This window comes from Numenius arquata, chromosome 8 (assembly GCF_964106895.1).
Source record: "Numenius arquata chromosome 8, bNumArq3.hap1.1, whole genome shotgun sequence".
Classification (NCBI taxonomy): domain Eukaryota; kingdom Metazoa; phylum Chordata; class Aves; order Charadriiformes; family Scolopacidae; genus Numenius; species Numenius arquata.
This window is the reverse complement of record NC_133583.1, coordinates 62,061,550-62,088,297: the sequence shown is the minus strand read 5'-3', so window position 1 is coordinate 62,088,297 and position 26,748 is coordinate 62,061,550.

Sequence of the window (26,748 nt, the reverse complement as noted above, 5' to 3'; positions counted from 1 at the left end):
TGATGACACCTTTTATCCAGTATCCTGTAAAATATGATAATGCAAAACTCTCCAGACACGGAGGCTGTAATAACACCCGGCAGCAACTCTAACTAGGAAGTTCTGCCACTTGGGTATTTTCATGTTACTATTTTGACCTGTTTTATATGCCCTAGCAGCTTCTTCCTTCCGTAAATGCTGTGTCTCAGCTGTGCAGAAGGAGCTGGGCTGTCTCTGGGATTTGTTTGAGGGCAGCTAATTCTCCTGCTCACACGTGAAAGGTGCAGGGAGAGGAGAGGACGTGACACATCCAGCAGACGAATTCAGCCTGACAGTCTGCGAGCAGGGGATCAAAAGAAAAGAAAAATGCATTTCCCTCTTTATTTTCTTGAATCCTGTTTGTGAAGTGGGGTCACGCCTCCAAAACACCGTTCCTTATGTATTTTCAGCCCGGGACCTTGGGTGCCGAGAGCAGCCCTGCAGCAGACCCCCGGAGTCTGCTCCACTTCTCTCTGCAGGAAGCCTGCGCCTGCATCCTGGGCTCAGCGCTGCTCACGGTCCAGCCCATCACCTGAACATGAACGATGGATCCTGAGTCAGCTCTCCAGAGCAGTGATACACCTGTAAAAAACCCCATATAGCCATACTTCCCATGCACTTTCCTCCTTCTCTTTTCCCAGGATGAAAAATCAGGAGCTGAGCTCCGTGCAGTGCGAGTGCCCGCCCGGCGGCGTCTGCGTGAGGCTGCTGAGGGTGTTTCTCGCGTCGCCTGCCCAGTTCCCTCTGTGAGAGCTGAGGATGGTTGTGCAGATCCTCTCGCCCTCCGTGAATTGCCATATTTGCTGAGGTAAGACGATGACTGACAACAGTAATTTCTGGGTTCAGGTGCCAAGATGTTGAGGTGAGAAGAAGCAGGTTCCTTTCGTTGGGGGGTCTCTGATGTGAAACGTGATGTTTGAGAGGGACCAGTGGGATGGGTCCTTGGCCAGCCCGTGGAACCAGTGCCTCTGCTGCCCAGTTACTCAAGGGTACTATGCAACTCAAGGGAGCTCTGAGTGTGCTCTGCCCAGGACTGCTCTCTAATCAGTGAGGTACCACCACTGCCAGCCCTGCCTGCGAGCCCCCCTCGGCCCCTGCTGCCGGGGCATCGCTGGGGTTTGTCCCATTTCACAGGTAAAAGCTCTGTCTTCAGTGTATATGGCTGAAAGGTTCCTGGTGGCTCTTGCTTGGAAACCTGGCACTGATGAAGTTGGAGGACAGAAAACTTGTGCATTAGATTCCCTAGAACAGCTTTCTTTTTTGAAAAGGAAAAAAAACAACAACCCCAAAACCTACATTCACAAAAAAGCATTTGGTAGCGTGTGTCATACCCATCCGCACATGGGAAACACGTCAGGGAGTTGAAAACTGTTATTATAATGTAAATGCCCAAATTTGATAATAAATGGGAGATTCAGATGACCTGGTTTCAGCAGTAACCAACCGCTCGATTCCCAGGTTATGGGTCAGTGTGTACGATGGATACGTCTCCCGCAGCAGAGGGGAGCTCTGGCTGATGTTTGTGGGCCACCCTGTGCTCAGAGCCTGCGCCACTCGTGTCCGCTGCTCCAACGCCAGGCTGTGGGCTGGCAGCCAGGAGGTGTCAGTCACCTTCCAAGTTCATTTCCTTCTCTTCACTAAAGCAACTCAATTTTGAACGTGGCTTTTCCCTGTCCATCTCCTGTGGAATTTTATCCGAGCTTTTGTATGGATGTGTTAAACACAGGCAGACATCTCTTGTCCCTGAGAGACATTATTTAAAAGGTGACAGGCTCCCAAAGATGCAGCTGGGTGCCCACTAGGGTTTTCTCCGGGCTTACTTTTTCTGGAAGTATGCTTAATTCTTATTAATATCAGTATTTCCATCAACTTCAGTTTAAGCTGGGAGTCTAGGTAGTTTGGAAGCCCGTCAGAGTGGTTATGTGGATGTATTTAGACCCCAAACCCCTCAGAATTCAGGCCTTTAAGCGTCGCTGTGATGGACAACAGTAGTCAGTCCCTGGGTAGATGGTTTCTCTCCCGGTGGCCGCTCTGGCTGGGCTGGTTGCCCAGGCTGGCTCGGCCACAGCTGCAGGGCTGGGAACAGGCAGGGAGCGAGAGCTGCCGGTGCCTGGAGAAGTTCCTCTTGGGCTGGGGAGCATTGGTCGTGTCGCTTTCTGCTCCGGCGAGAAGCTGCTGTAGAAGATCTTTGATCTGGGTGCCCTTTCAGATTTCTTGCTGTCAAAGCAGCTGCTGCCCGCGGGGGGTGCGGGGCCGGCCCCGTAGCCACGCGGGCGCTGGCAGCAGAGATATTAGTGCGCAGTGTAATCAGCGAGCCAGCAAATGAAGACCTGGGGCCATTTCTCACAAGCCAGACGTGCGGCAGAGCTCTCTGCGGCTCTGTTAAAGGGAGAAATAGCTCCATGACAACTTGTCTGCCAGTGTCAAGGAGACTCTCTAAGGTACCGCCGGCCGGAGAGGGCTGTCCCAGGGGAAGGAGGACCCTGGCTGCCCGCTCGGGCAGACGCCGAGGCATGGGACGTGCTGTACAATGCCCCCACCGGTGGCACGGGGACGCGGGGACAGCCTTCCTGGTACCTGTGGGGCTGGACATACTCCTCCCCAGCACGGCTCTGGAGATGTGCCCAATTAAAATACCAGGCTGGATGGGGCTTGGAGCAACCTGGTCTGGTGGGAGGTGTCCCTGCCCTGGGCAGGGGGTGGCACTGGATGGTCTTCAAGGTCCCTTTCAACCCAAACCATTCTGTCATTCTCTGGTCTTCAACTTTGATGAAAAGGCTGTTGGGAAGATGTTGTGAGGGGATTGGAATGTACTTGGATGTTGTTTTGGATTGACAGGCAATGACAGTGTGTTTGTAGGTACAGATGGGACAAAAATCAACCACAAAGGGAACTCAGTTTTATTTGTCATTAATTTTGACTTGCTTCAGCAGATGTTTGCTGGAAACTGTTTTAACCTGCTTAATTTGTCTCTGTGTACTGGGAAGCAGATAGCTGCAATTAGGAGACTGATTAGTAAGTTCTTTAATGACTTTCACTAGTTTTAGTCATTATTGCTGATACAGGACACTGAATCCTGGGAGCTGGGATTTAAACAGTAAAATCCAAACCATGTCACAGTTATTTGTCTACAGTGGATTTGCTACTTGTCTGTTCCCTTCTCGGCTGTGTGGGAAGTTGCCGGGTATTTGCTGCACGTGATGTTAAATTCCCAAGTACGCAAAAGGTTTTTAAGACATATGATGCCACCCACTTCCCTGGTGGGTCAGACAGAACGGTCCCTGGACCTCCTTCAGTGACTCCCCGGGGCACTGGTTTTGTGTCAGTGGCACTGGATCCCTCCCCAGGACTGGAAGTCAAGCGTTCAGACTCACAAGATGGGTTTTTCGGGTTTTTCTGTTTGTTTGTTTCTTGAAGAACCTCTGGTCAGTAAGTTTTCAATAGCAAAGGCAATGCAGTAAAACCTCATGTGAGCACGTGCACTTCAAAGGGTGTATCACACACAGCCTTTCGGGTACCTGGTATGTACACACTCTTTTAAAAATACTTCATATACCATAACCTATGCATACGATACGTACTACTTAGGTTATCAGGGTAAATGGCAGAACGCTGTGGCTGGTGCATTTATTCTGCATCCCCTGACACTGTTTCCTGCATCGCCCCTGTTAGTCCATCCTGCCTGGGACCGTCCCTCGTGGCTGCTGCCGCCTCCGGAGCTGCCCCCAGCTCCCCCCATGGCCGGGCAGCGACTGCCCCCGGCAGACATCCAGAGACCCCCCCACGGCACGGCTTTTCCTCTTCTGCCCTGCAGAGACCTTTTCAAAATGGACCAAATCCATCCAAATCAGTCCTAAAAGAGCAGGGGACGGCTTTGGTTCTGTGGTGCTGATGAAAGGGCAGCTCCCTGGAGAATGTTACCGGGGATATCTGTCTGAGGCCTCCCGGGCTGGGCAGACCCCCGACAGGCCAGAGAGAGCTCTGTGGTGCCCGCAGCCACACGGCCAGGCACCGGGGCAGCCGGCACCGCCGGGGCTCAGAGAGGGACAGGCACTCCCTCAGGAAAAAAAAAACATTTTCATCACTATTTTCTGCTCTGCAAGGAACGGTGAGGTGCAAACCTTTCTCTTTTTTTTTTTTTCCCTAAAGGATGAGAATGAAGTAGTTGAGAAAGATGTGAAATGAAGGTAAAAAATAATGTTGAAATGAAAGATTGGAAGATGAATGTGCTCTCTTGCATGTATATATTCAAAACAGGATACTTTGACATTACTGAATTGTTTTGTTTAATTTTTATTTCTCTTCAGCCTAATTTTTTCACACTTTGCATGTTTCCCGTTGTTCATATAAATGATGTTGTGAGCAGAAGAGTTTCAACAGAAGATTTCCAAACCAAGCAGAACACGGGGACAAAGCACTAATATTTTGGTGCCTTGCAGTGCTATTCCCTTGTGTCTGTCAGGACTGACCGTGTGCCCAGCGATGCCCAGGTTGGTGGGTAGAAAAGCAGCATAATCTGGACTGTGGTCAAAGTTATTACTGGGATGAAGGGGACCATTGACGGGGTTTCCCTCTCACTGCGCCCCAGTTTGGTTTCAGTTTCTCTGTCTGCAAAATGAAGACATTATTGTTGTGTTCTTCCTCCTCGCAGGTGTGATCCGTGGCTCCTGCACAGGCAAGGATAAACTCGGTGGTAAAGACCGCCAATTGTTATTAGGAGGGAGGACGACACAGTCTGTGCCCCAGAACTCTTGCAATCAAAGGCTGCGATGTGGGAGCACTGCCATGCAAAGACGTGCTGGTGAGCCTCAATTATCAGCCCGCTTTCTGGGGAATTCTACTGCCTTGTCCTTCCTCTCGAGAGCTGTGTGTTTCTCTGAACAAGGCCTGGCAAGTACCGTGAAAGCTTTTGCCCCTTGCAGTGAAATAATGGAAATTTTTTTTTCCATTGCACTATTTCAGGAGAGCATAATATTTCATGACATTTATGGAAGTTTGTGTCGTGAAGCAGGTGGCTTGTTAGCCTTTATTTTATTTTACTGGACTCATTTGTACACATATAATATTAGGTCTTTGTCATAAGTTTGTGAATTATGCTAAGATATTGTCTGATACTGCTGTCTGAGGAAGCTGGGGAATCCTTGTTGAAGGTGACTGAGCAGGAGACCCTGGCCCAGGTTGCCCAGAGAAGCTGTGGCTGCCCCATCCCTGGAGGGGTTCAAGGCCAGGTTGGAGGGGGCTTGGAGCAACCTGGTGTGGTGGGAGGTGTCCCTGCCCAGGGCAGGGGGTTGTAACGAGGTGATCTTTAAGGTCTCTTCCAACTCTAACCATTCTATGATTCTGTTATTTATCTAGTCTAGATTTTGGTGTGGTGTTTAAATGCTCCGTACGAGACAGGAGGGATAGGCTGTAGGGCAGGAGAGCAACTGTGGGGCCAGAGCGCGATGATCTGCCACTGATGGCTTGTGTGTCAGCTTCGCCAGCCCCTTTGGCTTCTCTCTTTGATCTATTCTCGTGCCTAATTGCAGACCTGCTGCAGCCTGAGCTAACCCGGTGCCTGTAACACAGCTAGCAGCTCTCCTGGCAGGCACGCGGAGGAATAAGGAAGGGAAATTCAAACGGCCCGGCAGTCAGGCTTCTGGGTTGCCTTCCACTCCAGGTGTCCCCCTGGCACCGCTGGGTGCTGGTTTAGCAGCAGTGAAACCCAGCCGAGCTCTTCCCTCCCTGCAGGCTGTGCTCACAGGTGCCCGCAGAGACCTTTCTCAAGGTGCTCCGCTTCCACCAGCCGCGGGGGTTTTTAAAGTCCTGGGAGGGAAGGGGGGCTGCTGGCCCTCTTTGTGCAGCAGGCAGTTGCCAAGTCATTGTTTGCCACGGTTCGATGGCTGCTGCGGGTGTCCTGCGCTGCGGCAAAACCTGTATTTATGCCTGCCCCTGTACTTGCAGCCACCTGTGTTAGGTGGTCACCGGTGATAACGGCCGAGGAAATCTCATTCCCTGGGAAATGTCCATCTTTTGCATAGTCCTTCACTCTCTAGCAGGCAGCCGCCTGCCTCTGGCCACCCGTGGGCCAGCCGGGCTGTGTAAATGGCATCGCAATCAGCGTGGCACGGCAGCTCCAGAGGCACCACCCCGCGCCCGCAGATTGCTGTGCAGCGTGTTTTCCAGCCATTGACTTCTACATTGCAAACAAAGTCTTTTTATTTGACCTTTTAACTGCTCTGTTGCAAAACGCAGAGGAAGTGCAGTGACAGCACATATGTGGAAATTGCTTTCATGCTGGTTTTTGGTGTACTTTGGCCCATTACAGTGGTTACAGAGGTTTCTTTTATTATTTTTTTCTGTCTTTTTTTTTGGTAGGGCCTGATTCCCTGGGGTGCCCATCATTACCGTGTTTAACTCTAATCCGTTAATGGCATCCTTGGCTGGATTCCCAGCAGATACATCCCTAGGGCTGAAAGGAGTGACAGGCTTGTCACCTCCGAGATGCACGTTCCAGCTCTCCTGCAAGCGCTGCCTGTGCCACCAGGGCCAGCACAGGTGCCAGCAGGAGCTTTTCTCCTGGCACCTCTCTAGCACCACTCATTAACTCTTCACTTCCTGCCCTCTCGCTCCCGTGCTGCTCACACGCCGGATGCTGGCTTCTGTCACTGCTCTGGAGCCTGGGCCGAGGGGACGCCGGTACCTGCACGTTGCCCGACCCTGGGCATGGAGCCACCCAGAGACGGGGCTGGGAAGGGCTGCTCCAGCAAAGCTCTTCAGTGCACAGTTAATATAACGGCCCCGGTGCTTCAAAAGGGGATAAGGACAGCAAAGTGCTCTTTTTTGCCTTGGGCTTTCTGGTTGCCTTGGTTTCTCAGTTCATTGGTAAAATTCCAGGCAGCAAAATACCTGGTGTTTGGATATTAACGAGGTATTAAATGTTTCAACCAAGTGCTATTAAAACTTAAAGAGCAGTAAAGGAACACGAGGTGTCATTTTGCCTATAGGTATTAATGGCAGATCCAGACTGACTTCAAATCTTCATTAGAACTTCAATTTTCCCCATAAATCATGAGAATGAATAACATTTACGGCTTCAGTTTCAGGTCTCAAGTAGGAGTTGTGTGTAGTTTTTCCGGCTGTACCAGAAGTCAACTGCACAACAACCAACCTGTTGGTTCTCACAGCTTGACGGTACCTGGGACTGTGGTTTGTCTGATGTTAGGGCTGGTGGTGACACTTGCTCATGCTTCGTGTTTCACATTTAGTGGGAACACTGCTGCACAAAGAGTGCAGCCAAAAGTTTTCCAAAGGAACAGTTGTTTTTGAGGGCCAAAATAATAATAAAAAAAATACGCTGAGAAATGACATAGTGAAAAACCTGCAAGTTGGCCCCACAAAGCGGTCAGTGATTTCTGGAAACGGTGACCGGCGCTACTTTGGCTGGTTGGGCACCGCTCGGTTTACACGTCAGTGCTGCATCCAGAAGCCAATGTATGCTTTGATCACCGAGAATTATGTCAATACACAAATGTGTAGAAAACTTGGCCAAGAGGAAAAATCAGTCCTTCCACCAATCCTAGAAAGGTGTTTTATTTATTTGTATCATCGCTCAAAGAACATCGCCACAATCACATTTAAAGCATTAAATACGTTGTGGCTGAAAATTACATTTTAGGCAGCTGAGGCAAGCTTTTCTGTTAAAAAGGCAAAATAAAGCAAACACAGGAGAGAAGCTCTGGGGGAAGGAGCCACAGGAAAGCAGTAAATCTCTGAAACAGGAGGGTAAAGCACTGTCCAAAAGATCCGGTTTGAGATTTATGGTGAGCAATGGTTAAGTACTAATGAAACAAGGCACTCTGTCAGTGGCTGACTGCACTCGTGCTTAATGATTCTCACCAGACCACGGGATGAGACCTTAATGATCTTAGTGTGTAGCTAAAAATTCACTTCAGGAATGTATTCTGGAGGCTCTTTCGGGCTGGAAAGCTTGCCAGGAGAGCAGAGCCGTGGCGCGGGGGGGTCTGGAGGGCAGTCCTCGCTCGGCCCCGCTGTGGGATGGCTCCGGCTGTGGCGTGAGCACCTCCTGCAGCCTCTGCAGCGGCGACTGAGTCACAGCCATCCCCTCCGGCTGCGGCTGGACTGGGCAACGGCCTTCGCAACAGCAAGGGGCCCGGCGAGGTTTAATCTGGGAAATGTGTATAAGACAGCAAAAGGTTGTTTCAGTTACATTTTTATATGTGAGGCTCTGGCCTCCCTTTTGACAAGCACAGCTCCCTCGCTTTCTGCAGGTGAGTAATGTGGAAATAATAATCTCTGGAATTTGTTTTGAGTAATTGAATATTTTCAAGGGTGAGAGAAAGAACCCAACTTTATGTTATTTTTATTAGCCATTTTAGGTTATGGCTAGGATTTTCGTTTTGCCAGTGACAGCTCCTCTTCCTCTAAAGCACCATAAACAATCTTTTCAGCTTCAGAAGGGCCTGTCGAGACATCTCTGAAGACGTGAGGTAACAAGTGGAACGGCACACATTGACTGTTCCCCAGGCTGCTCTCCTTACGAGGTACCACTGACCTACGTATTACAAGGGTTTTTTTTGTAATTGTTATATCAACACCTGTGATCGTTACAGCCGAAAAGAGACCCAGAAGGATTGATTTCTTCTATGGGTTTTGAGTCTCCTTGTTTTGATCACTTAACACTGTGAATTTTCTGTGTCTCTGTTTCTCAGCGAGGTCCTTGCTGTGCCTTATGCACCTTGGATCCTGCCGGGGTCCAGTGGGCAGCATCCGTGACCAGAGCTGAGTGTGTGGGTGAGAGCTCTGCTGCTCTGTACCCAGGGGTAGTATTCCCTCAGTTTTTAAAATAATGTTACAGGGAAAGCTATTTTTTTTCAGTAGGGAAATGGGATGATAAGGCAATAAATGCAGTGAAGAGACCTGTTACGAATTGTGGCATAATCTGTGCATGGAATAGCCTTAACTAAACATGGCAAAGTTGGCTGTTCTGAGCGGAGGCTGAAGGTCAGGAACGTACTCCACATCATTCAGCTCTCCAGGAGTACAGACCCAAGCCCTGCCCAGCCCTTCGACCAAAGTGAAGTACCTTCCCGTGGGGATGCTGGAGTGGACTCCGATACAGCCCAGCCTCTAGAGCGACGGCTGTGCCTGGGTGAGAGCTGTGTGCTGGGCACAGACAGCCGGAGGGGTCAGCGCGAGAGGGAAACGGGACAGGCAACCACATGAAGCAGGAGAGGACAAAGCCATATCTGGTCATTAGGTCCAAGCTTTATAATTGTTCTAAAAACCAATTTTTTGTTTGGGCAAAATGACAAGGATTATTTGTAACAACGGAGTGACAGCTTGATCAGTTTTGATGTGCTCTGGCAGGAGCATTTACAGGGACACGTTGGCTGTGGGGAGCTCTCAGGACACGTGTGTACGTGTGTGTGAGTGCTGCCAAGGAGACTGGGCACGTGTTCATGGCAGCGAATTCCTGCCACGAGTCCTGGGAATCCGCAGCTCTTTGTGTCCCATGGTGGCCCTGTCAGACCCGGGCACCGAGGGAGGGCTGTGGGAATTCTCCCCGGCAGCGCCCGGGCACCCAGGACGGAGCCCGGAACAGGAGGCTGTGAAGGGACCGTGGTTCCATGCTATTTTTGCTTGTTTATCTGGCCAGTGCCAGCCCGTTTTGTGGGCAGCTTGTGCTTGTCTCAAGGTATTTGGATTTGATAATCTGATCAGTGCCAGTCCGTTCTTGGCTTCTCTGTCCACCTGCTGACTCCCTTGTGCTACCCTTCTGGTGCTCCATCCATCTGTTAAGAATTTACTTACAAAATGCATTAAAATAAATCACTACAATTTTATGTGCACAGGGATCCTGTTTCCAGCATTTCAAAAATCCTCATAAATAACTGAATCTGTTAGTAACAGTATCATAAAGTCTTGTATTTCACCATTAGTGATTTACAGGGAATGCCATGATGCTTAGAAACCAGCCTTTTAACATTCAGATTTGGTGCTTTTCAGAATTCATGTTATACTTTGTTGTCGGGTAATACAGGTTTTCAGACCAGGTGCATGTGCTGAGCACTGTTATCAAAGAAATACATTCAGAGACAGAGTATAACAACAGCTTCCATCGAATTATCGCCTGACTGTAAAGAAGATCACAGCTGAGACCTGGGGCAGTGGAAACGCTACAGATCCACATGTTTTTTGGATTTTGGGCTATTGATTTTTCCATGGGGGAGGACGGGAGAACCCTGCAAGGAGAGAAGACCATTTTCCATCCTCTGCAGAAGCTGACCTGAGTGGTGTCTGTCCCAGCATGAGCCCCGCAGTAGCTGGGGAACCTGGAAAGGCTGATGGCGCCAGCCAGTGCTGGTCAGGAAGGGCTGTGGGACCAGGCGCCGGCCAAGCCCCTGCTGGTAACGGGGCTGGAGCTCGTGGGGGAAGCAGGTGATGTTCAGCCTCCTTCCTGACCTACAGTGGAGCTCCCCCGAGCTTCAGGAGCAGCACCTTATGGGATGGCCACTGACGGTGTAGCTCCATAACCATCAAACTGTTGAAGATGCAGGAGAGGAGAAAGACTTGCTGGAGGTAAGGTGGAGACAGGTCGCAGACATGCTGGCATTTGGAAGCTGCTGAAAGGCCGTGGGGAGGCTTCGCAGCCAAGTGGCTTTGGTCATAGAATCATTTTGGTTGGAAGGGGCCTTGAAGATCATCCAGTCCAACCATCAACCCAGCACTGCCCAAACCCCCACTGACCCATGTCCCTCAGCACCACGTCTGCCCGGCTTTGAAATCCCTCCAGGGATGGCGACTCCACCACTGCCCTGGGCAGCCTCTGCCAAGGCTTCACAACCCTTTCGGGGAAGAAATTGTTCCCAATCTCCATCCTAAACCTCCCCTGGAGCAACTTGAGGCCGCTTCCTCTTGTTCCATTGCCTGTGACTTGGGAAAAGAGACCAATGCCCCCTGGCTACCCCCTCCTTTCAGGGAGTTGTAGAGAGCATCTCCCCGGGTTCCTGCTGCTCATTGCCACTGAGCGCCCAGCCATTTCGGGGGGCTTGACCCTGCAGGGGAACTGCTGAATATGGCATTTTCGATGCCATTTTATCTTCTTGTTGAATGGTTGTGAGCTGTAATTTGTATAAATGAAGCCTTTATCTGTAACATATCAGTTAAATCCATAATGTTACAGGAAAAGAAGGGCGGTTTGGTTGATACAGGCATTAAAATCTTTTAACGTTATGTCCCAGATAGTGGGTAATGGGATATAAAAAGATTCTAATGCATTTAGCAAAGCCAAACACAGCAAGACCTGAACAAACCCCAGAGGACACTGAGACAACCAACCTAAAATATAGGTCAGTGTTTTCAAATCTGGTGTAAGTTCTTTTGGCCTAATTAATCTATATCTCCCAATATGTTAATGAGAGGGAGATGCAGAAAGCCGACTGCCACTGCAAGGTCCCCAAGGCTGAAAGAAAGCAGTCTCAGCTTGTGGCTAATTATTTTTTCCTTAAAATTTATACCCTGGAAGATAAGCAAACATGGTGTTTATTTGACCTGTGCACCTTGTACCAGACTTTTTTTCCAGATACTGTTCTTTAAAGCAGCAATTAAAATGATAGAAAAAGACAAGAAAACGCTGCTGAAAACACAGCAGCACAACAGTGAAGGAAGGGGCTGAACACGGCTTGAAATTACAGCAGTTGCTGCATTGAGATGCTCATCACCCTTCTCCATGGCCATGCAAGATGTGGGCTGTTTCCAGCCCTGGGCCTCCTGACGTCTGCTGTGTGCTTCCTGAGAACCCAAGCCTGGACGGTCTCGGCTTTGTGTAGGAGGTGCCCCTGCCCTGTGTTCCTGGGAGTGAGGCACGGCCATGGGACCCCGAGGGCATCTGCTGCCCTTGCCCATCCTCTGGGGTGCTGACCCCCTGGAGTACGGTGGCCCTTATCAAGTCCTGTGGTTCCCCTGCCCCATCTCCAGCCTCCCCACCCCTCCCCGAGGTAAGCTGTGATCCTCAGGGAGCTATCAGGGTATCTGATTTATGCAAGAGCCTGTAATAAACGCGTGACAGTTATTTCTGTAGCTAATGGAATGTAAAAATTCAGATAACATATGTTAATACCGATAAGCAAAGCCTCTGATAAGAACACCCCCCACCACTGACTGGGAAGACTCTGCTCTGACTGCACGGGTGCCTCTGCCCTCGCTGTGGGTGAGGGACTTCCCTGGAAGCTGAGTTTGCAGAACAGAAGTCGACTGCCAAGGCTGACCGTGTCCCTCACGTGCCGTGGACCTCGTTCTTCCCAAGCGGTGAAGTTGTGCCTGTGCACAGTGACTCCGTTTAACCTGAGATGAGGCAAAGAAAGGGACCTTTCTGATTTGCATTGTGTTGCATCTTTGGGGAACAAGTGTAGAGAAGAGGATGCCCAGCGGTCGCTGCTGGCAGTGACAGCATTGGCCGTGCTCGGAGCTGCTCCCACCAGTGATGGTGACGGATGGGAGCCCCCGGGGTCCACACGGGGCTTGGATCCTTTGCCGATGCCTTTGAAACATGCAGCATTTCTCCTCCCGCCCTAATGGCTGTATAACTGATGCATAATCTCACTCCTCTCAATGAGGTTAAGACTTGGCTGAGTACGTCGCCGAGTAAATGGCTTGCTGTGTGGTACTGCTCTTAGGCTTGGAAGGAAGTATCACTGACTTGCCTAAGAGGAGGTTTATATTTCATCTAATAGAGGATCTACATCCCGATGTGCATGCTGTTGGTAATGCATTGGTAGAATTTGTCATAAGAACATCCAGACCTCTTAAACACGCACTAAATTTAACTTTAAAGCAATGCTAATTCAGGGGGAAAAAACAGTATGCATCATCTGTCGTCAATTTGATAGTCTGTGATATGTGTAACCAATTGTTCTTATTTACATTAATTTGCATTGTGAAAAGCAATTTTACAGTTTCAGTCAGACTTAATAGGCAATTTGCAGCTCACTGCCTAATGGCGTAGTTACTTAAGCCTGCCCCCAGGGTGCTTTCTAGACCTGATATGAGACTAAACCTTTTAAATGTTCAATTGAACATCTTAAAAAGTCAAAAAGTCCTTAGCTATTAGACCCGGTTCATACTTGCCTTGTCATATCTGATGTTATTGCTACAGCTGCCCTCCGATTCAGATGTGGTTTTGCCCCTAGGCTGCAGAAACGGTGATTTGGCTCTACAGAACATCGCTCCGTAGGGGCGCTTTGCGGAAGGAAGAGGATGACGGCGGGAATGTCCTGGCACAGCTGTGCTCCGTGGCAGTGGTGGGTCAGATCTGCCTGGAGGAGGTGACTGACTCTTCACCAAGGCCTCTCAGCTTAGTGACACCTTTTTGTGTTTATGAGAGCATGAACTGTCTCTTTGGTAGGTGTGATAAAAGCTGCTTTTACTAGAAGACTGAATGAAAGCCCTTAATTCACAAAAATTTTACTTTGGGTTGAATGTATGAGGGGCAAACTGAAAACCAAAATAACCTTCATTTGGGTGATGCTGCTGAGGCTGTGGAGGCTTTTGGCACTCTCGGAGCACTACCTGAGAGAGGTCCTTTGCCCCATCAGGTTGCGTGAGGAGCTTATTGTTCTTCCAGTAGTGCGTGTGATAGCTGAGGAGGTGCTTTGAGAAAGGGCCCAAGCAGTCCCACAGGGAAGGTCGCTGTTTCTGAGCGGTGCAGATGAGGGAGGAACTGGCAAAGACCTTCTCAAAAGATGGAGCCCCACCTCTTAATTCCTTACTCTACATGCAACAAGTGAAGGTCAGGGAATATTTTAAGTTATGAAGAATACAATGTACATGAGCCTGAAGCAGGCCACCGATGGTGGACGGGTTGAGCAACGACCCTGATTGTATCCAGTGGGTCATGCGGAAGTGTCAAGCAGGGGTGAGTTTTCTAAGAACTCCACAGAAGATGTGTTGTTTGGCCATCCTTGTACTAACGATCAATGGGGACAGCAGGGCGTTGGGACATTCACTCATTTACATGATGCCATTGATAGGTTTGGGATGAGGCTGCACCGAGACCCGTGTCGCTGCTGTCCTATGATCCTCTCTCGCCTTCAGCAGCGTTCGTTGCCAGCACACTTCCAGATGTTGAGATGTCTGTTTCTAACCCATGCCGATAGCACATAGATAGATGCACTTGGCAACAGATTATGAAAATGTGTGAACCTTATTGGATTCCTCTCCTCTCTAATATGATAAAGCAAATACAAGGTTTGCTAAATGCCGTTTTCTGGGAAAGAGTATTGCGCCCCGCTGGACTACTGTAATACCCCCATCCTCCTCCTTCAGGAGCCTGCTTTATTCCTGCAAGAGGGTTTTACTTCAAAAGGTGTCGCAATTCCCTTCACAGTGGTGTAGGAGGGAGAGTCAGAGCGACTGCCGTAGCTGCGTGCCGGTTGGCATATCTTACGTTTGCAGCGCTGTGCCGAGCGTGGAAAGATAGTCAGGGAAAGTTAGGGATCACATCGCTCCGTGTCTTAATGCAAAGAGTCCCTTATCTGCAACAAGCTCAAAGGATCCGAGGCTGTGAATATCCCAGCCAGTTTAGCAAAAAACAGCTAAAGCGAAATTACGCTTTTAAAATGTTATTCAACTCGATCTGGCTAGTTTGAGGCCGTCTGAGCTCGGTGGTGCATGGAGGTGGTGTAGGTAGCCGAGGCAATCTGGCACTCTCTATATTTGTACTTCAGAATAGCAGTGATCTAACCTATTTTCAGTTCTACACTTTTTTTTTTTTAGGATGGCCTTTGCTGTTTTCTCACTGCATCATAATTACAGAGCACAAAAGTTCAGAAATCAAAGTGTGAGAGGTTGAAGACAGCCCTTTAAAATGGGAGGTACAGGACATCTTCCAGCACTAGCGTGAATCTTTACTACTTTTCCGAGGTTCACTTAACATGGCTAATATTTTTAGCTTTTTATGGAAAAGAGTGACAGTTATGGCTGCACACAATGTGGACCCTATTCTGTGCCTGAAGGTGGTGTTAGACCTGGGCAGAAAAAGGGCTGGGGCTCCTCTCCCTCCACCCATGCCTGGATGGTCTTGGTCAGGGTCTGACCAACCCCACTGGGGCCTCCCTGCAGCCCAGGACTCTCGCAGGTGGCTTTGCTTTTGTCCTTCCACACTTTGGTGGTCCTGCTGCCACTGGACTCTGGTCGTTTGCCACAAAACCCACCAAGGAAATAATTTTGGCGTTTTTTTCTCAACCTGCCCTGGATTCTCCCTCTGCACTTACCAGGCAGGAGTCCACACCTGGTGATAAATGCTGGTCCCTGGAGACAACCATCCACAAGTCAGGTTTGGTTTGGTTTGCTCCACTCCCTCCAGTTCCAGGGTGTTCACTCAGATTCCTGAGGGTGCGGGGAGCAGTCCCTGCTGTCCACCACACATTTTAGAAGAGTGATTTTAGAGCTGCCACCAGTCTGGGTTCTGCATCCCAGACACCCAGCTCTCTGCACGGCTCTGTCAGTCAGTTGGGTTTTGTCTTTCAAAGTCTATATTCTCAAAAAACACAGAGTTAATATTTAAGAAAAAAAATCCCAATAATGGAAGATTTTGGATTAGCTGAGTTCTTTTACCTTTAAATCAGTGACCGACAAGGACAATTTCTAGTTTGCTGCACCAGAGGCAGCCAAAAAGTTGTTTTTTGTTGTTTATTAATGTTTAATAAATGCAACCCGCAGGTAGGAGATGGTCCTTTACAGCCTCGTAAGAGGCTCTGCTGCTGCGAGGAGGCTGCTCTGCGCCTACCCCTGCTGGTAATGGACACCCAGCTTCTCATCTGCCATTGATTTTTGCGAGATGGGTTTTACCGGCTGAGCTGCGTACCCTCCAAGTTCACGCTGAACACCGAGTACATTCATTAAAGTGTAGAGAAGAGCTCAGGGAAGACATTAGTCCATTAATCACTGGCACATATAATGACCTTCATGCCTCTGTCTCAAAGTGGCCGGCGATGTCAGCTGGAGTGGCAACACCGGGACGCGTGAGTTCGGCCCCGGCAAGGAGAGGACAGTGCTCCCTCTGAGGAGGAACCCAGCCCTGCGAGGAACACGAGCATGGAGAGAGGAGACCCCAGGACCTAAACAGGGTGGCCAAAAGCCAACATCAGCAGCTGTGCCGGACTTGACCCTCGCTGCGGGAGCTGGAGGAGCCCACGGGGCGATGCAGCGCTGAGGGGTCCTCACCAACAGGAGGTGATGTTCCTCTTTAAAATGGTGATCCCACAGAGAGGGGAGTCCAGTGTTCTGACCTGCTGAAACGAGCTCCTGGACAGATTGCTCATGACTTATTTGCATAGTTGTTCTGTGTCCAGAGACCTTTTCAGCAGCTAAAATGATCATTAAGGCAAATTGGAAATCAAATGAGCAGACATGTTGTGCTTTCAGTGCTTATGCCAGCATTTAAAAACTGTGATTACAGCACAGGACAAGGCAGAACATATTTCTTTAAAAGGATTATATACAAAAGCATGAAACCTTTTCTGCAACTGTTCTGATAACAGAGTGCAAAGACGGTCTGCACAAACGAGACAGATGGCCATGGGACAATGTTCAGCCTGAGCAATCCCTCTGTCTGTGCAGCCTCAAGTTGCTCCAGGGGAGGTTTAGGGTGGAGATTGGGGAAAATTTCTTCCCCGAAAGGGTTGTGAAGCCTTGGAAGAGGCTGCCCAGGGCAGTGGTGGAGTCCCCATCCCTGGAGGGATTTCAAAGCTGGGCAGACGTGGTGCTGAGGGACATGGGTCAGTGGGGGTTTGGGCAGTGCTGGGCTGATGGTTGGACTCGATGAACTGAAAGGTCCCTTCCAACCTAGAAGATTCTATGATTCTATCTGAATAACCTTGAGGACTCTGTCTCTCAGAGTGAGATCAAACCTTAAAGTTCATCCCAACCTTGTTTCAGGAGTCTTCCTTCTCTTTTCCCTGTGGTGGTGCTTTGGTGGGGTGGGAGGTGTGTCACCAATGCAAATCCCCAAGCCAACACAGGATGGGCTCCCACATGGCAAGGCCTGATGTTGGTGGAGCTCTCCTGATGTGAGCGGGTCATGGCAGGAGAAACCAGGGGGAACTTGGCAAAGTGCTGAGCTTCCACCAAGCCCAAAGGGCCCTGTCACGGTGGTGTCCCCAGTGAAGTGGTGGGTCTCCATGGCAGGGCTGCCATCAGGGGCACTGCTGGAGCCCATACCCAGCTCCGTGCAGGGCTCCGGGCGGGAGGGGCTGGACAAGCCCAGGAAACAATGTCTGTCTGTGAAAGCCAATGTGGCCTCGAGCACGGAACATGTCAAACGGGCTGGCTGTGGCTGAGGGTGCTTGTTTCCCCCGTCAGTAGGAATCAAACTGCTGCTGTGAGACAGCCGGTGAGCTGGGTAAGTGATATAAAAACACTTCCTAATTTATCCCAAAACGGTTCTGATACACTGAAAGTACTGATCGTGCTGACTGCTTCTGATTTACCTTTCTTTCTCATCCCTAGTGCTGTATACTTTCCAGAAAACTCCAGTGTCTCATTTGCCAATTCTTTGTTTTCCTCCACCAAATCTCTGCCAGACTTTGAAAAAAATGAGGCCACTCTATCAGCTCTATTTGTGAGGTTTCTCTGACTGTCCCGAGAACGCCCGCCTTCGAGCAGCTTGTCTGTGGATTTTTAGTTAACTGCTGGGGAAGCTGCTTTATGACAAAAGTATGATTAATGATTGCTTTTGCATGTTTCTTATAAATGAGATGCTCTGTCACTAAATAAATACACAAATAAATGGGCTGGGTGGAAAAGAACATGTTTTTCATCAAAAATGACATCCTTAGTTGTAAATTTTAACAGATGTCATGAAACCGAAGATATTACAATCTATTACGAAAAGCCTTTGAAGTTCCATTTTAATTAACTTGCAAAGCCATCAGGACTCTTGGAGAGAAGATGATCTGTGAAGTGTGTCTCGAGAAGGGCTTGACTGTGATCTGCAGGACGCGGTGGGCACGGCTGGAGAGGAGAAGTGCTGGGAACAGCAGTGAAGAGTGGTCGCTGCTGCAGCGATGTGTAGTTGGTGTTTAGCAAAGAAACCCTGGCACGGAAGCAACTGTGGAAAAATTGCTGCCCCTGCCTTAAAAACCGTTTTTATTCCCGCAGGAGAAGGGGAGCGGCTCTGGAGCTGAAGGCAGCGCTTGGAGAAGCTGAGCCTTAGCATAAGCAGAGAGTGGTACATCCTGGGTAAGAGTATATTCCCATGCAGACGGTGAATGTCTTTTAAATGTTCTCCCTGGATGCTCTTGGTCAGTGTTGGTGGCTTGGAGCCCGCTCATGGGTCCCTGTCCCTGCTCCCCCAGCAGCAGTGAGGGGCGATGTGGGGCACAGCATCCCCTGCACCAGGGGGCACGGAGGGCCCACCAGGACTGAAATAAATGCTGTGGGGCGGCTCCAGGAGCACCATCCTCCCAGACAAAAGCTCATTGGGCAAAAGGAGGAGCCCCAGCACCAAACAGGGATCTGCAGACCTTGTGAACAAAAATACGTCTCAAACTTCTGGTGACGGTGACGCCTCTGAACCTGAAATACATCTCTCGGGTGGAGCAAGGACCCAAACGGTCCAGAACGAGGTCTGACGGAGTGGAAGAGGGCTGGGACTGCAGTGGATTTGTCTCTGAGTGTGTTATATTGGCTGCGGATGCAGTTCCTGCTCGCTTTGTGGCACGGCTGCTCCCTGACTGAGGGGAACCATATGCTGCGTTTCCGTAGCATGTGTTTGAGTGAGGTTTGGTACCGGAGCAGATGGGGATGCTCCAGCACTGCAGGACTGTGTCTCTGTGGCACCGCTGTGGACCCAGGGTGTAAACAGGGAGTAGATGGCACTTCACCTTTGTGAATGATAAGCATGTTTTAAATAGGTTTGTGATTCCCCAAGCTAATATGAATTCCAATTAATCACTCTTCTGAAATCCCAGTGGTGGGCCCACCACTCACTGGCTTTCCAGTTTCATATTGTCATCTTTTTGCTCCTGCTGATGCCACCACCGGCTGCATCACTGCTGCTGCGGTACGGAGCTCTCCCAGCCCCATGTAAACAAACCATCCACGGTGTGCTTGAACGTCAGCAACACAGAGCTGCAGCACAGCAGTCACTGGGGAGTCAGTCATAGAATCACAGAATCACAGAATGGTTTGGGTTGGAAGGGACCTCAAAGCCCACCCAGTGCCACCCCCTGCCCTGGGCAGGGACACCTCCCACCAGAGCAGGTTGCTCCAAGCCCCCTCCAACCTGGCCTTGAACCCCTCCAGGGATGGGGCAGCCACAGCTTCTCTGGGCAACCTGGGCCAGGCTCTCACCACCCTCACAGCAAAGAAGTTCTTCCCCACATCTCATCTCCATCTCCCCTCTTTCAGTGTCAAACCCTTCCCCCTCCTCCTATGGCTCCCCTCCCTGATCCAGAGTCCCTCCCCAGCTTTCCTGGAGCCCCTTGAGGGACTGGAAGGGGCTCCAAGGTCTCCCCGGAGCCTTCTCTTCTCCAGGCTGAAGCCCCCCAACTCTCTCAGCCTGTCCTCTCAGCAGAGGGGCTCCAGCCCCCCCAGCATCTCTGTGGCCTCCTCCGGCCACACTGCCCGAGGCTGAAGGCTCATAGGTGGCTCTGCCTTCCATGGGTACAGGGCGAGGACTGAGCACCGGTCTCTGCCTGGGGAGGTGGCAGTTCATCTCCCCTTCCCTTCCCTTCCCTTCCCTTCCCTTCCCTTCCCTTCCCTTCCCTTCCCTTCCCTTCCCTTCCCTTCCCTTCCCTTCCCTTCCCTTCCCTTCCCTTCCCTTCCCTTCCCTTCCCTTCCCTTCCCTTCCCTTCCCTTCCCTTCCCTTCCCTTCCCTTCCCTTCCCTTCCCTTCCCTTCCCTTCCCTTCCCTTCCCTTCCCTTCCCTTCCCTTCCCTTCCCTTCCCTTCCCTTCCCTTCCCTTCCCTTCCCTTCCCTTCCCTTCCCTTCCCTTCCCTTCCCTTCCCTTCCCTTCCCTTCCCTTCCCTTCCCTTCCCTTCCCTTCCCTTCCCTTCCCTTCCCTTCCCTTCCCTTCCCTTCCCTTCCCTTCCCTTCCCTTCCCTTCCCTTCCCTTCCCTTCCCTTCCCTTCCCTTCCCTTCCCTTCCCTTCCCTCACACCCTGTTTTGCTGCTCCATCCCTATCCCGTGTTTCCATCACTGCTTCACCACCTGGATACACACAGACCATTTTCTTTCACCCACTCATTTCCTGGTTTATTTGATTCTGAAATGATTGTGTTCAAGCATTACAATAGTGTGACTCAAAGGATTTTTAAAGAGCCACAGGGCTGCTCAGGGGCTTCCGTGGAAGAAATAATGGGATGAATAAATGGATGACCGGTGGATCTGAGTTTTAAAATGCCAGAAAGAACCAAGTTGCCCATGTCATAAATGTGGGATTTGGAGTCTTATTTGGAGGTTTATCTAAAGGGTGTGTGTTTGGTTGTGCCTGCGATTCACAGATTGATCCCCTGTGTGAAGTTTTGCAGAGAAAAAGCCATTGGTGACATGGTTTAGTGATGGTTTTTATCAGAGTTGGGTTGATGGTTGGACTGGATGATTAAATGACCCTTCCAACCCAGACAGTTCTATGATTCTGTGATTATTTTAGGCCTGGGGACGGTGAGCGGAGGTGGATGCTCAGTGTGCAGGACGCCGGGCAGCACTTGCCCTTGGTGGGTGCTGGGGCGGGGGCTCTGGACCAGCGCAGAGCCCGGGGGCTGCAGGGGAGATGATGGCTCGGCAGAGGCTCGGGGTGCTGACCCCGCAGCAGTGTGTGCCCCCGGTGTCACACCAACATAGCCAAGGGAAAGACCGGGCTCCAGGCTTCCAGCTGCTGACAGCGGCCTGATAAAATTAGCAGGAGTCATTTTTTTGGTAAAAAAGCCTTTTGATAGCTTTGCGAAAGCCAGAAGATTAAATATGAGGAGGAGGGCTTCCAGCCGCGCTTTCTCTTTTGGTGTAAACAGGTATCATTACACTGAAGCAAATGGAAGGGCTCGTAATTGACGCCACCTGAAGGCCTGACAAACTCCCATTTGTCTGACACTATAATGAATAGACGTTTCACGGGTATGAGATGAGTTCAGGTAAAAACCTTAGGTTTTTAATTTCCTGCCTGTCTCACTCCGATCCCGATAGCAACCGGCATTATTTCGCTGTAGTTGTTTTAAAAATTAACTTGTAATACACTCCAGTCAATCCTTCCTACGGCCTGATAACTTTTTTTTTTTAATTTAATTTTTGGTTTTTAGATTGACATCCTCATTGTAATGCACCTTCATCCCGATTTCCGCTGGCGGCTCAGGACTGTGGCTCTTGTGGAATTTTTGAGGGGCAGAGCTCTAATGCAAGTTCTGCAGTGGCTGGGGTCGCCTGCGCGCGATGGGAGGAGCGGGAGCCCAAGGTGCTGAGTCGGGAACGGAGGGAGCCGCCCCCGCCTTTGCTCTGCGCTCGTGAGAACAGGTTAGTGGAAAAGTTCCAGTATTTCGGACCTTTCTGTCCACATCGTAGTGCAACCGTTGCCATTTGGGGCAGTTTAAGGTACTTCAGGCTGTTCTGTACCAGCCAGCAAACCCTCGTAGCATCGTCGTTAGCCGCCCCTGCAGCTGGTGTGGAGAGAAGGCCAACGCTTTGGGGCAGTTCTGAGCAGGAGTTCCTTCTGCACCCTTTCTTTTACAGTAGTTTGATGCCAAATATGAATTTCCATTTATTGTTGTACTGAGCAGGATAATGCAGGTTTTTGTTGCCATCTTCCAAGAACCCAGAAAAGAGAACATTTATCCAAACCTATAATTTATTGGTGTAATGACCAAGAATTAAAGACTGAGGGTAATGAACAGCATCAAGCCTTTTTGATCTTTAAAAAATGTCCTATTTTTTGAGGTTACCTGCTCTGTGCTTTGCTATCTCCAACAGACGTAATTTGGGTCTCGGTTAACCTGCAGTTTGGGTCAAAAGGAACAATGGGAAAATTAGAGGAGTTTGGCCAGCAAGAAATAATGTTGAGTTTCTTACAGAGCGGATGGAAGAGAGCAAGAGCTGCAGCTGCGGAGCCGGACGGTGGGGGCTTTATGGGACCCTGGAAGTTGTGACCCTCGGGGTTCAGATCCCGCTGGGCCACCAGGGATCCCCACATCCCTCCTGCAGCGGGAGTCGCTGCGCTGCCCGTCCCACCTATTTGTAAGGCAGTCCCAGCTCCCCGTCCTGCCCAGACCTTTGCTGGCAAACCCATCCCTGCCTCAGTGACCTATTTGCTCCTTCGCCCTCCGGTGAAATGCCTGGGAAGACGTTCCTGCAGCCTTCCAGGGAATAGCGGGAACTCCCTCCCTCCCTCTCCGGTCAGGACCACTCTCAAAACACCACCTGAGTCTTAGCTCTGGATTCATCTCCATGATGCACCGTCACTGAAATCTTCCCAGGCTGTTTTTGCTCACACGGAATGTTTCTAATGCATCCTGAGAGCACACAGAGTAAATATGTCTCACTTGGCAGACGGCTTGAGGGAAACCTACTTAGTTCCATCATTAGGTCAAGCCAAATAAATTTCTGCCTTCTTCAAAGGAAATTACTAGCGAATGTCGAGGCTGAAGTGATTTTTACTTCCTTGACATTGAAGATTTAGTTACATCAAACAATAATGAACAGCTGAAAGATGTAATTTTGGATGTAAAAGGAGTGCAGCAACTCTACGTTCAAAGACAAAATAATTCTTACTATTCACTGCATCATAATATTTAAATACTTGTGGCACTGAATATTAGTGAGACATTTCTGGAGGCAGCTGATGGCTCTGAAGCTTAGTCCCCACTCTGCCTGTCAGATCTTTGAGTTGCAGAGGAAAAACTGTGCAGAAAATCTTGCTTTTTGGTTGTGCTTTTCATGGTGTTACAGATCAGTAAATGGTAGTAAATGGGGCTCTGGCAGTGGGAAGGTCGCTGCAGGGCATTTGGAAATGAAAGGACTATTTTGTGTCCCGTTTAGAGACTTCTCTTTATTTATTGGTGTGTGTCACCCAGTGGCCGGGGTAATGGGCCTCAGAAGAAAGTGTTGTTTAAGGAAAATAGCTGTGGTTTGGGGGGGAATAACTAAATCAGGAGTTCTGAGAAGTGACGGCCGTGTTCTCAGCCATTCGAAATGTATCTGCTACTAAAAGCAAAGTGATTTTTTCTAATTCCAAAATCCCAGTTTGCAAGGATGCTAAATCATCCTCGGGCTTAACACAATAGTCTCTTGGCAACTGCAGATGCTTGTCTTGAAAGATTCATTTTTACAACAGATTGAATTCTCAGAAAAGAGGCCAAACATAAAGATGTTAGAAATCAAAGCGAAAATCCAAAAGGGTTTTGAGGCTTGATTTGGTTAAGCACCCAAATGTTTGGATATTTATTTGAAACTTATTCAAGCTGCTTAAATCTAGAAAACCGGTACCAGGCTCTATCCTCCCTGCTCTGTGACGGAAAGTCTTGGCACGCACAGCTCCAAATTGCATTGACCTTTTTTGCTGCCAAATTCTATTGCATTTTCAATTCTAATTTACTGTCCGATCCAGCCCCAAGGTCTCCAGCTTTTACTACCTTTCTGGGTTTCCATTTCCGATTCAATATGTGCTTTTCCCCCTTGCTGAACAGTCTTCATTTTTTCCCAGTTAAGTCTCATCTTGTTACTCAAAATTTTCGGGACTGATAGATGAGATCAGACCGACAATCCGTCCCTTTTGTTAGTCTGTCTTCTGTAATTTACCAGACTGAGATGCTTCAGAAGGCATAGAAAAAACACAGAAATGGATCATTATGGAAGCCTCTGTCCATAGGATAAACGCCTAGTGTATTTCTGTTCTAGCGCAGAAGGGTTTGTATCCTCTGCCATAAGGCCCAGCTGGAACGAGGGTTTGGTCCCAGCACCCACATACAGAGACGTACTTTTTTGGAATCTATTAAATGTTCACTCTCAATAATATCCATCGGTGATGAGTTCCGCAGGTTTATTCTGGAGGTTTATCGGTTGTTTCTGCCTACATTTGTGTTTCCTCTGACCGTACTGGTATTGTTTATCTCTTGCTGGTTTACTAATTTTCCAAAGTAGTGTCACTTGTGATGGCCATTAATAAGCCAAATGTCACTTCCTTTCCAGTGGCAGGGAAGATGCTGTATAAAATGAATTACAATACACATTCTCCTTCTAATTTTTAAAGTCCATTTGTATAAAGTGTATTTTAAAGTATATTGTGAAGTATACCCCGTGCCCGTAGTTACCTGGCACCTTTGCCGTTTCCTTCCATTTATTTCTTTCTTTCAGCGTTGAAGGCCTTGCCAGCCCCACTGGACTGGTGGGACCTTCGCAAATCTTCTTGGCAGCGCTGCCCGTCTTTCACACAGCTTTCCTTCCCCCTGTTGGGTGCTTTTGGTCCTTACCTGGGATTTATCAGTTTAATTAGTCTAATCTCTGCAGTCTCGTCCGTGCTAACCAAAATAATTCCTCACAATGTTCTGTTGATCCCTGTGACTGCTGAATGGGAGTGGAGCTCTGTGGCAGCATGCGGCACCATTTCTTATCTGTGATGGCTAAGTTTAGCATTTTAGAGGGTTTTTTTTTAGTCCTTTTTCTTTTAAACAGAGTTGTCTCTTTGCTTAGAGATCAGGCCATTTTTGTGTGTTTCCTCATTGACAAAACTATGCTTTTCAGTGTTCTGTAAAATCCTGTTGTGTTCCCACAGACATTTGCAGGAGCAAACGTCATACGCAGGATCACAGGGCGCTGCTGCAGTGAAAGGCAGTGAAGTGGTGCACAGGCTTTTTTTTTTTTAAATATTAAAATTTGTCCTTTAGTTTTAAATGTTTGCAGAAGGAATAATGCGTTTTCAATAAGCACATGGCTGGATTGATCCAGGGCCATCCCAGTAACGGCAGCGGTGTGGTTTCAGGCCCTCAGGGGTTATACCCACAGTAATTTTATATCAGTGACGTTTCTTTACTTATACATTCTTGGTGAGCTGGGAGTTGCGGTGATAATCCTGTCTTCCAGGGAAGCACTGGAGCATTTTGGATCCCCGTGCCTGGTGTTTACAGTAGGTTTTGCTAGGACAGACTCAGCAGTTTGCACAGTTTGGTGAATTTGTTTGGAGTAATTAGTGCAACACCAGGCTGGATTTGCAAGTCTGTTTAAGCCATTCTGCTTCAAGTATATCAACCTTTAAAACATTTACAGCACAAACATTGATTTTGTTTGGGTTATTTCACGTGTTCTTCCAGCTCTGCTGGATGAGGGTGGGTAACTCCAGGGCTGGTTGACACAGCCCCTGGTCGCTCCCGGGCTCGGGGACCACGGGCCAGGACGGATCCCACAGGGAGTCTGGGAGGGACGCTGGGCTGCGAGTCGGTGACTTTCCTGGCCCTGCTGAGACAGGGGATGGCAGGGATGGCCCATGAGACCCGGCGGCCAGCAGTGCTGCTGTGCCTGCTCCTCCCGCCGGGATGGAATCCCTGCTGTGGCCATTGCAGTGTGTCCTGCTGTGACCATGGACCAGCCTTCTCCTTAGCCCGCCTCTGGGGAAGTTTATGTTGGCGACAAGAGAACCCATCAAAAAATTACTCCCATCTGATATCTTTTTCACTTGAAAAACAGAGAATTAGTCCTCATATTTTTAATAGAATTTTTTTCCCCAGGGATGGGCCAGTTTTATTCTACTCCCCTTTCCTGGGCTGTGCGGGGAGCCCCGCAGTGCTCTGCGGAGACATTGTGTGGCAGAAATCCCCTCACGAGAATTTTCTGCCGTGCTTTATCCCCAAATAATTGTACTGCTGTTCAGGACTCTTCCACCAGTTATTAAAAGAAGCGAGAGCGTGCGTGGTGTCCTGTGAAGGTGACTCGATGAGCTGCCCTGCCGGCAAACTCGCTGGGGCAGAGCAGATTGCTGCCCTGGAGGGGATCCAGACCGCGCGGGAGGGGCGGTTTGGTTTGCTTTGCCATAAAAAAATTATAGTTGCCTCGATATGAATTAACCCCGTGATACTGGCCTTTCCTTTCCGCAGGTTGTTCATTTGAAATCATACTCAGATAGCAGGAAGAGGTGGGTTTTTTTTTTGCAACTCCTGGTCTAGGTTCCCTGTTAAATTGCACTTTTTTGCCTCCAGAAGTAATTTTTGCCCTTGTCCACCTAAAACAGTGTTAAGAAGACGGATGAAACTCTCCTGCCTCTGTGTGTATTTTTAGAGAAGAAGTAGGGCGGCTTGACTGCTCACTCCCAGTCAGTGTTGGGACTTTGTGCTGCCCAGGGGATTCACACTGCTCAATTGGTGTATTTTTCTGGATATCACCAGAAATTGTGTTATTTGTGTTCATTGGTTACCTTAATTTTTACAGGTGAGATAACTCGGTGTAGCCGAGGCATCTCTTTCACCCGGGACGTACCCGGCTGGGTGGTCGCGTTCTCTCCTCTCCCATGAGCCGCGGGCACCCACGCGCCCCGGGCTCTCGGTCACGGTGGCACCGAAGTGACGCCGCGAGTCGCTGGGTACCACTTTGCTCCAGAGCATTGAACTGCGGCCGCGGTTCCCTGGGTTAACTTTCCACCAAGTTATATTGGCACTTTTAACCTGCGTATTAGTTTTGAACTAAAGATATTCCAAGTTATTCTAAAATTAACATCTCCTTGTCGTTTTCTCCTCCCCGGTGGGACTGGCTGGAAGAA